This window comes from Cricetulus griseus, chromosome 2, assembly GCF_003668045.3.
Source record: "Cricetulus griseus strain 17A/GY chromosome 2, alternate assembly CriGri-PICRH-1.0, whole genome shotgun sequence".
NCBI classification, from domain to species: Eukaryota; Metazoa; Chordata; class Mammalia; order Rodentia; family Cricetidae; genus Cricetulus; species Cricetulus griseus.
In genome coordinates this window covers 400,242,131-400,255,138 of record NC_048595.1, presented here as the reverse complement: position 1 = coordinate 400,255,138, position 13,008 = coordinate 400,242,131, and positions in this window count along the sequence as shown.

Sequence of the window (13,008 nt, the reverse complement as noted above, 5' to 3'; positions counted from 1 at the left end):
CTTCTATTTCCATTCCTCCCTTAAGCTAGAATCTCTCCACCTTATGTATTTACTCATGTCGTTATATTACTGTGTGTTCCATTTGAGAAATTTCAGAGTTATTTTACTTTCTGGCCCAGAAGCTATAGATATCAAGAAGTTCAGTAGCAAACATCACCTGGTAAATAGGTTAAGGGAATGTGAACAGCTGAAAATGTAGCTTAGATGAGGCTATTGAGAGGACAATACTACTGTCAACAGTTGATAATACCCTTGCCAACATAATGATGGCAGGAAAGTATTCTCTTGAAGCTTTTGACAAATTTTTCTTCATTATCTACGTGACTTACCATTGTTATGACAGGACACCACACTCCCCAACCACCTCATACATGAAACAGCCCTGTGGATCCTCCCTGATGTTCCTAATCATTCAGGGAACCGATCTTCTTTCCCCATCACCCTGAGCTAATTTCTTAGCATACTTTATCTTGCTTCTTATTGATTAGCCATCTTAAGGATGGGACGAACCATTCCTGGGCTATGATGGAAAAGGAAGTCTTGACATCCACATAAGATTAACTAATGAATCAGAATGAACAAGATTCTCAAGAATCAGGGAGACCTCTGGAGTGAAAGGATGAGGAGCTGAAGGGCTTCCCCTGTATCTCAGGGAAAGCTCCTTGAAATGGCACCTTGTATTTTGGTGAAATGAGGAAGAGCAAGTCACCAGATAGGTGATGACTGTTGGCAAATGTCCTAAAAGTACCCATGTGTGGACATTCTACTGTAACCTGGAGATCTCTTGGAATCTTCTATGAAATCACTAGTGTTGTGGCAGACCAACGGCTCTTGGGGCATTCGTTAACTGCTTATAGGATCCACCAATAGAGATGTTGGCAAGCACTCGGGTTGGCTGAGAGATCTCTGGTTTTCTAACATGAAGGTGAGGCTAAAGCTGGATCTCCTCGTAGTGGGGTTCAGAAGCTTGGATCATTTGAGCAATGGGTGAATGGTGCTTCGATTGGTTCCTAAAGAACAGAGCCAGAGTGGAAGATTTCTGATGATTAGATTGGCAGAGAACCAGGAATGGTCAAGGCTGCAGCTGCTGGGCTGGACCTCATTAATATAATTGTAGGTGGTAAAGAATGCTAGCAGGAGTCACAGAGTCACTATGAGTTGTCAAGATAGTATGTTCCTACCCTTCATCCTCACTGATCAATGAGGGTACCATGGATGTCTGATGTGAATCCCAGGGTGGGAAACCCCCATCCATGCACCCAGGCCTGACATATTCAGCTGCTTTTAGTCCTGGATACAGGTTGTCAGGTCTGGCCTGCAGAAAGCACTGGGGACTGCAGGACCTTCTTGTATCACATGAGATAGGAGCTGAGATTTACCACCCAGCACAGTTGGGCTGGCTTATACCTTCCAAGTCCAGAGGGGCTGCAATACAGCCTGAGTCACCTGTCTATCCATGGTGATGGAGATAGAGACATGGCTTATGGAATCCAGGTTAAGAATGCATGCTGCTGTAATTTTTGAGGGCTTCACTGTTTTCCATGCATTTGCTCTTCCTTTGTGGCTTCTTGGGAGTCCACATGATCTCTCTTGGCCCCATGCATTCAGCTGTACAAATTCACCTGTTTATCTACCTACAGGAACTGCTGGGATGGCATCATCCACACGCTCCTTCCTCACTGAGCAGGAGTTGAACAAGATGGAAGAACTGACCCTTCAGCTAAAGAAGATGACATATGAGAGGGATGAACTGAGTGTAATCCTGACCCATTATACCAGCAATGATTGGAACGACAGGTATTCATCATGCCCCATTCTCTGGTGACTGTCTTAATCCTCCTGTGTCAGCTCCAGCATTCCTCAGGTCACTTGAGGATGCATCCCCAGGGTGGCCTCCTTTCCATCCAGTTTTTTTTTTTTTTTTGTGCATCTGTGAGAAAGAATTAAACCCTGTGCAGTAGTGAGATGGGGACACAGTCTGTTCTGATTTCTTGAAAAGCAGAACCTGTGGCCTGAGTAACATTGTATGGATAAGGACAGTAGTGTGTGACCTTAAAACATGTATTTCAAGAATCCTACCCAGGTATTGGCTTTTGAGATAAACTGGCTGCTGTGTGTTTACAGTGAGTTTTTGTATTTGACTAGGTGATTTTTTTCTTTTCTTATTCTTCTTTTTTTTTTTTTTGGTATTGAATACAAGGTTTGTTTATGTAGGTTTGTAAACCAGGCTGTCCTTGAACTTACAGAGTTGCTTGCCTCTGCCTCCAGGGTGTTGTGATTATTGTCCAGTGCCACCAAGGCACTGCTGACTAGGTGATTATTTGCTGGTTGCTCTGGGAACAACTTGAAAAGTTGGTCCTTCTTGGCCCATCTCTCTGTGGGACTAGAAAGCCTGGAGCTCATCCTGGCTCCTCTGTGATCTTGTTTCTTGTAGTCTTAGAGAATGACACTTATCTCCATTTCTTTGGAATCCTAATTGTGTATAGATCTCTGTGTGTGAAGGGCTACCTAAATGGCCTGATCATTGCAAATATGGCAATGGCAAATTTTTCCCTTTTCACTTCACACTCCCTTATAAACCATTAGTTTGTATTCCTAGATTGTGTGAAGTTCCATTTGCTTATTTGACCATTGACTCTTTTCGAATGAGACTAAACACCAAGGTTCAGCAATCCAAATTCATTATTTGGCTACACTGGCTAACCTTTGCAATCAGGTTTCACCAACTCACATTAACACAGATTTCCCCTCTTCTCCTTGAAAACACACTGCTCAAAGAAAAACCTGCATGATGTATGTTCCTGTGTGATCCAGAGATAGCCTCCCCAATCTCATTCTTTCCCCTCTGAAGTAATAAAACTCCTTTGAACTATGGTGTCTGAGTGTGTTCTCTATGTGCTCTGAGAGGCTCCCTTTTGTGTGTGTGGGGAATGTGGGTGTGGTAGTGTGTGTGTGTGTCCTTCCAGATCCTATGTGTCAGAATTAGTAGCAGGGCTGAGGTTTGCCTGTCTCAGAGTTTTTATGTGATATAAGTGTCAAGGCCAAGGAACTACACATTGAGCTTCAATACTCTCAGTCTTCGTGCTCACCTTGGAGTCTCTTTGGAATCCCCTGGGGAGTTTATAAACCATCCTGATAAACTGTGTGGTCAATGGAAATCCTGATTATGAGTCTTGGCATCCTTGTAATAATAGGAACACAGGATAAATAATACCTATTTTGAAATAAGGAGACACATCAGTACAGAATTCAGATAGGCCCATACCTGTGGCACAGACTCCCGGGACTTTCCTAGACAGCTAGTCTCTATACCTAGGACTACTGAGGGAGCTCATGCAGCCCTGTCTCCTCCCTCTTGACACAATTACTTTTTGGCCCTGGGACAGGGTAGCAAGTCTGATAGAAGTTAGGAGGTCCCAGTCCATAGCAGTCGGGATGTTTCATCCCGTGGGCTAGGGTAGTCCAAGACACAGCCGTAATACACGTGATCACTGAGTCTTGTGTTCATGGGCTTCTTTGCTCCTGGGGCCATGCCCTACCACAGGCTGAAGTCTGAGCTTGAGATCCTGAAAATGGAGCGCCAGAAGGAGATGTCAGATATGAAGAAATTCCCCAAGGAAATCAGTGAGGCCTTGTGCAAGTACAAGGTGCTGACTGAAAAGACCAACTCCTACAGGTGAGTGTCTGATTAGGATGGGATCCCAGCATGTGGGAAGGACAGCTTCTGCCATTCTTTGTTCTTGAACCAATGGGAGGTCTGTGGTTCTAGCCTGTTTACCTCTAAGCTAGAAGTCTGTCTAATAGGTCTTAGACTTGTACCTCCCAGGCTTGAGTTCTCCTAAGGGCAAGGATTCTTAGAGCCCCTCCCAGTATGTTCTATCAGCCACCAAAGATTCTATATAGAAAACATGGTTTGCACCATGAATGGTCTCTGTGGTATTGTTTTGAGCTTACAGAGCCTGTTTCTAAGGGACACATAGGTGAAAGATATTCCCATTGGGTCCTCTGTCCCCCCTAGAGCCTGTTTGTCCTCTGCCTGATGATGTTTTCCCAATACCATGAACAGTTAAATGCAGGTGGGGGAATCCAATTTCAAAGGTACAAGGATCCTTTTGGTGTCAGGGTCTTCAGAAGTAGTTTGAAGCTTTCTGAAATTTGGCTGTTCTCTGACTTGGGCCAGCACCTGAGTGATGCTGGCATGGCTATTGTGGGCTCCACTCTATGGCTGTCTGAGGAAATGGGACCTTGCAGGGATGGTGGTATTAGGAGGGAGGAGGGGTACATGGAGCTTGACTCTTTTTTGTGTGTGATGATTAAGCACCCACCACAGCCGGCTTCTGAGTGAATGCACACAGTTGAAGGAAAAAGTCTCCATGTTGAAAGAGGACAACAGAAAACTGAAGAGGGAGCAGATTTTGCTGCAAGAACCCTGTGAGGAGGTGAAGAGACTCTGCAAAGAATCCTATGAGAAGATCTATGACCTCTGGACAAAGCAGCAGCAGGTAGGCTGAGGCTGGGGCAAGCAGGGGCAAGCCACCCATCTGTCTGTACACATTCATATACAGACACTCATGTACCCAACCCCTTACTTACCCAGTTGACCACCTACTTCCCATCCAATAGTGCATTTGTGTGATCAATCACAGGTCTTTCTGTGAAGTTTGCCTCTTAGAAGACAGCATGATTGGCCAGCAAATCCTACTGTTGTGGTAGAATCTGTAGTTCTTTGAGGGAAATGAGTAAATCACATATCACTCACCTACATGTCAGTGTGGTAGGAAGGGTGCTAAGCTGGAACCACAGAGTGAGTATCTCAGAGCTTTGAGTGAGTGAGGTCAAGGGCCTGTGGCTCATTTCCTTGGCAAAACAGAAATTTCTATTCTAGCTAAGCTGGCTAGACAGAGCTCTTTGGATCACCTGTCTCTTCACAAGTATTGTTCACTGTCTTTTTCTGTCTCATCTAATTGCTAAATGGTTCATTGTTCAGAAAGAGAAAAGACTTGATGGTTTCTCCTAATTTCTACACTTTTTTTTTTCGAGGCAGGGTTTCTCGTTGTAGCTCTGGAGCCTATCCTGGCACTCGATCTGGAGATCAGGCTGGCTTTGAACTCAAAGAGATATGCCTGCCTCTCCCTCCGAGTGCTGGGATTAAAGGCATCTGCCCCCAACATCCGGCAATTTCTACACATTTATATGACGTTGGTATAAATGTGTATTGTAATAACTAAAATCAAACAGAAAAACCATGTTATAAATAAAATAGACTTTTTTCCTTTCACTGCACAAATATAACATCCTTGGAAAGGTCTGGTTTGTCTCATTGGAGTCACAACATGGAACCCATGGAACCTGGCAATACATCTCTGTGCTGACATTTTTTTCTGTTCTGACATTTTATGCTCACTCTGTCATGTACATGGCTGTGTCTTAGGATAGATTTCCCATCATCAATGTATAGAGTGCTGCAATTCAGAAATGCATGTGAGCTCACAAGCATCCTACTGACTGACATGGGCCTATTTTCATATTAGATGCACTCTATTATGATTAAAAGTGACCATATGACACTTCCATTCTCTAGTGCTATCAAGGTCTTCTGTGGAGGAACCGGGTAATTTACTTAGGACACAATGATGGATGGGTCCATTTGGTGCTATCTGGGGCTACATTCATTTCCAACCCTCTTCTTTTGACACTGGGTATTTGTGGTTAAGCTCAGTTGTGCAGTGAGTCTTGGGATGAAAACTTTCCTGGAAGTAGACAGAAATCAGACTAGCCTGGCTGAGTCTAAGGGCCTTGGAGAGACCACAGGGAAGCAACCACCTCCCTTTGCAGCAGAAAAGGTGCTGCAACATGCTGTCCTCTCCTTGCCTTTCTGTGTACAGTAAGAGTGTGTGTTTTTTATCTCTCTCTCTCTCTCTTTGTGTGTGTGTGTGTGTGTGTGTGTGTGTGTGTGTGTGTGTGTGTGTGTGTGTACAGGCATGCACACTTGTGCACATGGGTGCAGACTACCCTGTCCTAACAACACAATCTTCTAATGAATAGGAACATGAAAGACTGGAGGAAAATCTTCTGTCCCTGATGAAGCAGAAGGAACTGGTTACCCAACAAAGGGACTTGGCATTAAAGCTGCAGCATCACTTCACTGAGTCCCGGATGAGGTAGGAGCCCAGGTTGGCAGAAGCAAGTGGAGTCAAGTGGGTCCCCTGTACCTGGATCTCTGTTATTTTGGGGTTTCTGTTCATTTGGCAAGGCTCCTAACCACAGCCAGAGAAAGAATTCCTCAGAGCATCATGTTGGCTAAGTGAAGGAAAACTTCTGTCCAGGAAACAATATGCTTGATAGTTAGTCTTATTGGGACTGTGTCCCCTTCTTCTTTTGTGAGTTCTCTAGTATGGTCTGAGTATCTCATCCCTTAGGGTAGGTCTCCGCACAAATATTCCCATGGTGTCCTCAAAGCTAGAGGGGTGAGGGTCAGTTGTGAAGGACAGTGTGTCCTCCACCACTTTATTTTCCTTAAGGAACATGACCTTTTGTGATAAGTGTCTGTCCTTCAGGAGATTTGCAGGCAGCACACTTCTGCTGATTACCGGCTCCCTGTAGGGTTTAACAGATTCTTGTGAGAAGATCTCTCTGTTCATAACCAGATTAGGAGTTGACAAATTAATGCCATGCAGGCTCTGAGTTGTAGGAATAATCAGAGCCTTTTCTGCAGTGTTAAGTAGGCTCCAGCAGAGGGCAGGCATAGCATTTTACAGGTTGATCACATTCACCTGGTTTCTAGGCAAGGCCATGTTTATCTTTACTGAACTGTAACTCCAATATTGCTGTACTGGTATTTCACAAATAATGTTTTGGGACTGTTGTAGAAAAATGCAGTATGTTCTAGTATATCACAGTGTGTATTTTCCAGTTCAATCCCTAGCAATTTTTAAGGTTGAGAAAAGAAATCAACTCAGAATCTCAGACATTTTTCCTTTGGGGAAGCAGGGAATGAGCTCTGCTAAAAGGTAATGCTGGATGGTCTAGCAGAGTAGAGATGGGGGTGGGGACTCAAAAGTTGTCATGGCAGGTCCCCATCAGGCCTGTGTCCTAGCTGCTTTCCTCCCTTAGGTTTGAACACCTCCAGCATGAACTGGAACAGACCACAGCCCAGGAGGAGAGCCTCCTGCAGACGGAGCTGCTGCAGCAGGAGCACTGTGTGCCAGGCAAGTGAGCCACCATTCCCAGAAACTAGGGACACATGGGTTGGGTGTTCTCCCTTAACTTTTGTTTACTAGGCGTGAATAGGCCCTGATATTTTTCTTGCCAGTGGCCCAAAGAGACCCTTTCTATGTCTGATTTCCATTTTTCTCTGACAGCACCTCTTAAGAGAACTGAGAAGACTAGAGGAAACCAGAGACACCTTGAAGGCATGACATTCTACACCCCAGGATCAAAGCCTCCTCAGAAAAGGCCACCTCCTTGCAGCTGTGAAGACACCAATGAGCCAAATATCAACCTACCATCAGAGGATCCAACCCCAATCTAGTCCACATCTGTTGGCTCACTATTTCTAGAGAAATGGTTCCTTCAGACATGAGCTTGAAATACAGAAGACACATCACAAAAGACTCAGAACCTGTCATCAAGTGACCACTGTGTGAGGCAAAACAACATGGAGGCAGACATGAGGGGGAGGAAGGGTTATTCTGTCAGCTAAATGCTATGGGGTTTGGCAAGCTGACTCCAATTGTGATGGGAATCTGACGAAGAAGATTTGTTAATGTCACACTGCTATGCAGACACTGAATCAAAAGCATAACATCGTCTCTCTAGGGAAGTCCTGACGCTGACTCCATACCATGCACAAGTGTTGCTGGAGATTATTCACCTCAGAGACTAATCCAATTCCTCATACCAGGTGTTATCCACTTGCTTTTCCTTAAGAGATTTCCGAGGAAACAGGAAACTTCGCTTAATTTTTTCTTTTTTCCCGTATATATCTTAATTTATTTGTTCTTTGGTTTTTTTTGTTTGTTTTCTTCATTTTGGTTTAATGGATAATTTTTGTTATTTCTTTTATTCTTTTCATTGTTTTAAAGTTTGCTAAGGCTATACACTGTATATAATGACTGCACTTTTAAAATCCCCATTGAAGAAAATGAATGTATTTATGAATAAAAAAGCAATTTCTAACTTTTGATCTAAAGTCTCTTCTTTAATCATACAAGGAGTCACACTCCTGTAAACCCATAACTCAAGATGTATGTATCTCAGCAAGTTCCATGCAGGTTTGGCTGCACAATAATTTTCCAGTCATGGGTCTCAGGGCTACACAGGCAGATGACACCTTGAATATGGATGGAGTGGCCAACTCCATGGATACCCACTACATAATTCTGTTAGCTAGTGCCAAGCTCCATTCTCTGACCTTCAGAAAAGCTTTATTTGTACAAGGAAAGTATCACCATACATACTATAGAAAAACTAAATTATGTATTCTTGAGGTAATATATTTAATTATCAGTAAAATGTGGCACACTGTACACACGTGTTTATGAAATCATCACACTGAGCACATGAAAGGGAGATACAACTATTGTATTGCTCCAGGTCTCTGAGGAAAGGGAAAATTCTTTAACGTAGAATGAAAGTAATCAGGAAATACAAAGCAATCTGCCTCTGATTTTCTTTAAACACAGCATGAGTGATAATGCACAGCAGAAATAATGTCCTCCAAGTCATGTTGGAACATTTTTTGTGGAGCTTTTATTTATGCTTATGAGTGTCTTGTCACCACATACATGCAATTTTCGTAGATGCCAGATGGGGGCAGTGGATTCCATCTGGTGTTTGAGTAAAAGTGAGTTAATTGTCCTGTGGGTCTTCTGAGACAGTGAGAAATAATCTTATGGATGAGCCATCTCTCCAGTCCCTGCACTTGACTTTTCTCCTCCCAGACACTTGTGCCCTATAAGTTGGATTGGATCACCTCCAGTCATACAGCAAAGTTTCTTGAGACCTATAGGGAACAGTATATAAGGTGGGAATGCTAGTTTACTTAGGCTACCATGCAGCCATCAGGGGCTCTTATAGGCTCAGGATCCCGTCCCAGCATCACTGGCTGTCAGATTAGACTCAAATTTGCACCTCTCAGCTAGGATGATAATGAAGATTAGGCCTGTCTGATGAAATGCAGAATTGAGAAGGTGGGATAACAAATCCCTCTTCATGGTCCAGCTAAGTGATGATGGAGGGAACTATATGACTAGATGGAGTAAAAAAAAAAGCCTATATCAGGAGCCACATACCTCTGGTGGAGAATGTTTCTGTGCAATACTAAATAAGTAGAGAGATGTTTGATGCTGCTCTGTGGTGATATTTTATTTGTACTCTAATATTCAAACCTTTCCTAAAGATCAGAGGATGGAGCTAGCCACTAGTAAACCATAGAGGCCAGGCAGTGGTGGCACAAAATTTTGATCCCAGCACATGGGATTCCATGCCTTTTATTCCAGTTCTTTGTGGCACATGCCTTTAATCCCTGCACTAGGGAGGTGGAGACAAATATACCAGGTGGGTGGAGACAGGATCTCAATCCCTTCATTTTGAGGATTCTCACAAGGTAAGAATTCTCTACAGTGGCTGCCTTCTTTACGTCTTTGATCTTTTAGCATTTATCCAGATATCTGACTCTAGGTTTTCATTATTAAGACCAATTAGAGCTTTTTCTGCACTGTCCGTTACTACAGCAGACCTCGGATTATAATGAGAGTGTGTTTCTTCCGGATGACTGCTTTACTCTTGTGAAGTTCCTCTGGAATGGATCTGCCTTCTTTGACAGATAGTGAGTTGGAGAGTTAATGTATGAAGGAAGTCATCCAGTGGATCTCCAGACTGGATCTGTCACATCAAGGGTAAAAAGAACCTAGTGTCCTCTGATCTTCATGTTGCTAGATGTGCCAGATCTTGGTCCACAGAAGCTAAGACTTCTGGTTTTCCATTTCTCCCTTATGGTAGAATCTCTCCACCTCATGTATTTACTCATGTCGTTATATTACTGTGTGTTCCATTTGAGAAATTTCAGAGTTATTTTACTTTCTGACCCAGAAGCTACAGAAACCAAGAAGTTCAGGATCAAACATCACCTGGTAAATAAGTTAAGGGAATGTGAAAAACTGAAATTTGTAGCTTAGATGAGGCTATTGAGAGGACAATACTATTGTAAAAGGTCTTCTGCACATATCGGGAGTAATTGATCATGATGGAAGGTTTTCTAAGTGGAAAAAGAACTTATGGAATGAAGTTTAGAATGAATATGACTATACACAGAAAGGGTATTTTTTAGAATGACTTAGAGGCTGTGTTTCATGTAATTCATATTGGCCAAGCAAACACAGCATCTCCCAAAAAAAGATTTTAGTCAAGAGGTAACTAAAACTGGAATCAAAATTCCTCTGCTCTTATATCACTTAAATGCGGTAGCAGTCAGTCAGTGTAATGTCCAATTGAAAACTATTGATGATGGCAGTAGTAGCCATGCAGGGTCCTGCTGCAGGTGCTTCCAGCAGCACAGTTTTTCCTGCGGTGGCTGCCCTCACCATGGCATAGGAAGAGCCCATGCAGTGTGTCCAAAGAGATCTGTCTCATCTCTCTCAGCTGTGGGAAATCAGACTGAAGTGACTAAGTTTGTGATGCACATAACTCAAGAAACTTCCTTTAGAGAGGAAAGAGAAGAAAGGGAATAGTTCTGTAAACTCCTCATTGGTGGCTAAAGCTTTGAAACAACAGAAGAAAGTTTAGAAACTACTATGAGCAATGGGGAAAGCTCACAGACTATGTGGTTGATGGAACCTGCAAGCAAAATATCAAGAGGATTTGGTTTTGTTACTTTCTCTTCCATGGCAGAGGTCGATGCTGCTCTGGCTGCAAGGCCTCATTCCATTGATGGTACTGTAGTTGGGCTGTAGCAAGAGAGGAGTCTGGAAAACCAGGAGCCTATGTGACTGTGAAGTAGCTATTTGTTGGTGCATTAAAGAAGATGCCAAAGAACTATGGAAAAATTGAAACAATTCACATAATCATTAGCAGGCAGTCTGGAACCGAGAGAGGATTTGGCTTCTTACTTTTGATGACCATGATATGGTGGATATATTTGGTATTGCAAAATTATCATAAGATCAGTGGTCACAATGCAGAAGTTAGAAAGGCATTGTCTAGACAAGGAGTGCAGGAAACCAAGCTTCTCAGAGCAGAACTGCGGATTCTTTGGTTTGGGGGCTTCTTGTGGTGGTGGTAGTAATTTTTGAACAGGACCAGGAATCAACTTTAAGGGGAGATCTGATGGATCTGGAAGTAGTTATGGATTTGGAATGTCTATACTGGATATGGATTTGGGTATGAAGGTGGTAATTTTGGGGGTAGTCCTGATTATAGAGCAGGAAGAGGAGAATATGTTGGTAGAGGATCTTGATATAGCAAATAGAGTCAGAGATATGGAGGTGATTATGACAACCCTGGAGGAGAAAATGATGGAATTGTAAATTACACTGATTTTGGAAATTATAATCAGCAACCTCCTAATTATTGTCTGATGAGTAGTGATTTGATGGCAGCAGGAATTGGGGATTATATGATGGGAGAAACTACCGTCCTGGGGGAAGCGGGGATATGGTGGGAGGAGATGATACTGAGCTTCTTCCTACTTCCCAGGCCTCCACTGTGTGAACAGAAGAGGCTGAGAGTTCAGAGGGAACACAATAGCTTCAGCTTATTAAAAGCAATGTACCGGAAACTCGTATCTTAGTCATTCATAAATATGCAGTGGAATGGCAGGAGACAGCAGGGCAGATGCAGAGAGTCATTTTATGAATTGGTTGATTATTTAATAACATGAGTTCACTGTGCAGGAAGGATTGTAAAAATGCTTTGAGACAGCTTTTTAATTGTTGTTTCTTTCTAGTAGTGTTTGTAATAGACTAGAAGCTCTACACTCTTCTACACTGGATTTCATCTACATATAAAGAATTTCCTTCTTTGAATTTTGAGTTTGTGTGTATGCCATGGCCCACATGTGGAGGTCAGAGCACAGGTTTGGGTTCTCTCTTTCTATTTTTTTAATTTATTAATTAGTTCTAGTTAGGGAACAAGCTTGTTTTACATATAAGTCCCTTCTCCCTCTCCCTCCCCTCACCCCCATCCCTCTCCCCCACCCCATCCACCCATTCATTCACCTCCACCCAGGCAGGGTAGGGCCCTCAACGGGGGCTCTGCAAAGTCCACCAAATCTTCCTGTGCTGGTCCTGGGCCCTTCCTCATGTGTCCAGGGCCAGCATGTAACCCTTCACGTGGGATGGGCTCACAAAGTCCCTTCTTGCACCAGGGAAACATACTAATCCACCACCAGAGGATCCCTGGAGTGCAGAGGCCTCCTTATTGACATCCATGTTCAGGGGTCTGGATCAGTCTTGTACTGGCCTCCCCGACAGCTTCTGGGTCGATGTGCTCTCCCTTGTTCAGGCCAATTGTTCCTGTGGGTTTCTCCAAGGGTTCATTCTTTCTGCCCAGTGGATATGTGTGTTTGAACTCAGGGATTGACAGCAGTGAACTTTACATGATGAGCCATTTTGATGGCCCTCCAACTGTCTTTATAATGACGAAAAGTACCAATGATGCTAAAACAATGATGAGGAAAGGTTAAATTCCTGAGATGGATAGCAGCAAGACACATTCTATGGTGGAATAATTTACAGACATTTAAGAGACAAGGATGCTGGAATGTGACAGCATTTCACCTCTTCCCAGCTTCTGACTGTAAGTTAACCTCTAGAAGCATTAACTCTAATTAGATGACTTTAGTGTGTAGAGATATGTCATAGGTAATGCACACAGGACAGTGAACCCCTTGTTCTCAAAGGTTGTAATTCTCTCCAAGCCTCATCTCATCTTCTACTAACAATTTAGGTTAGAATTCTACTCTTCTCTAGGACTATGAAAAAGAAAGTTGTATATATTTACCATATCAAA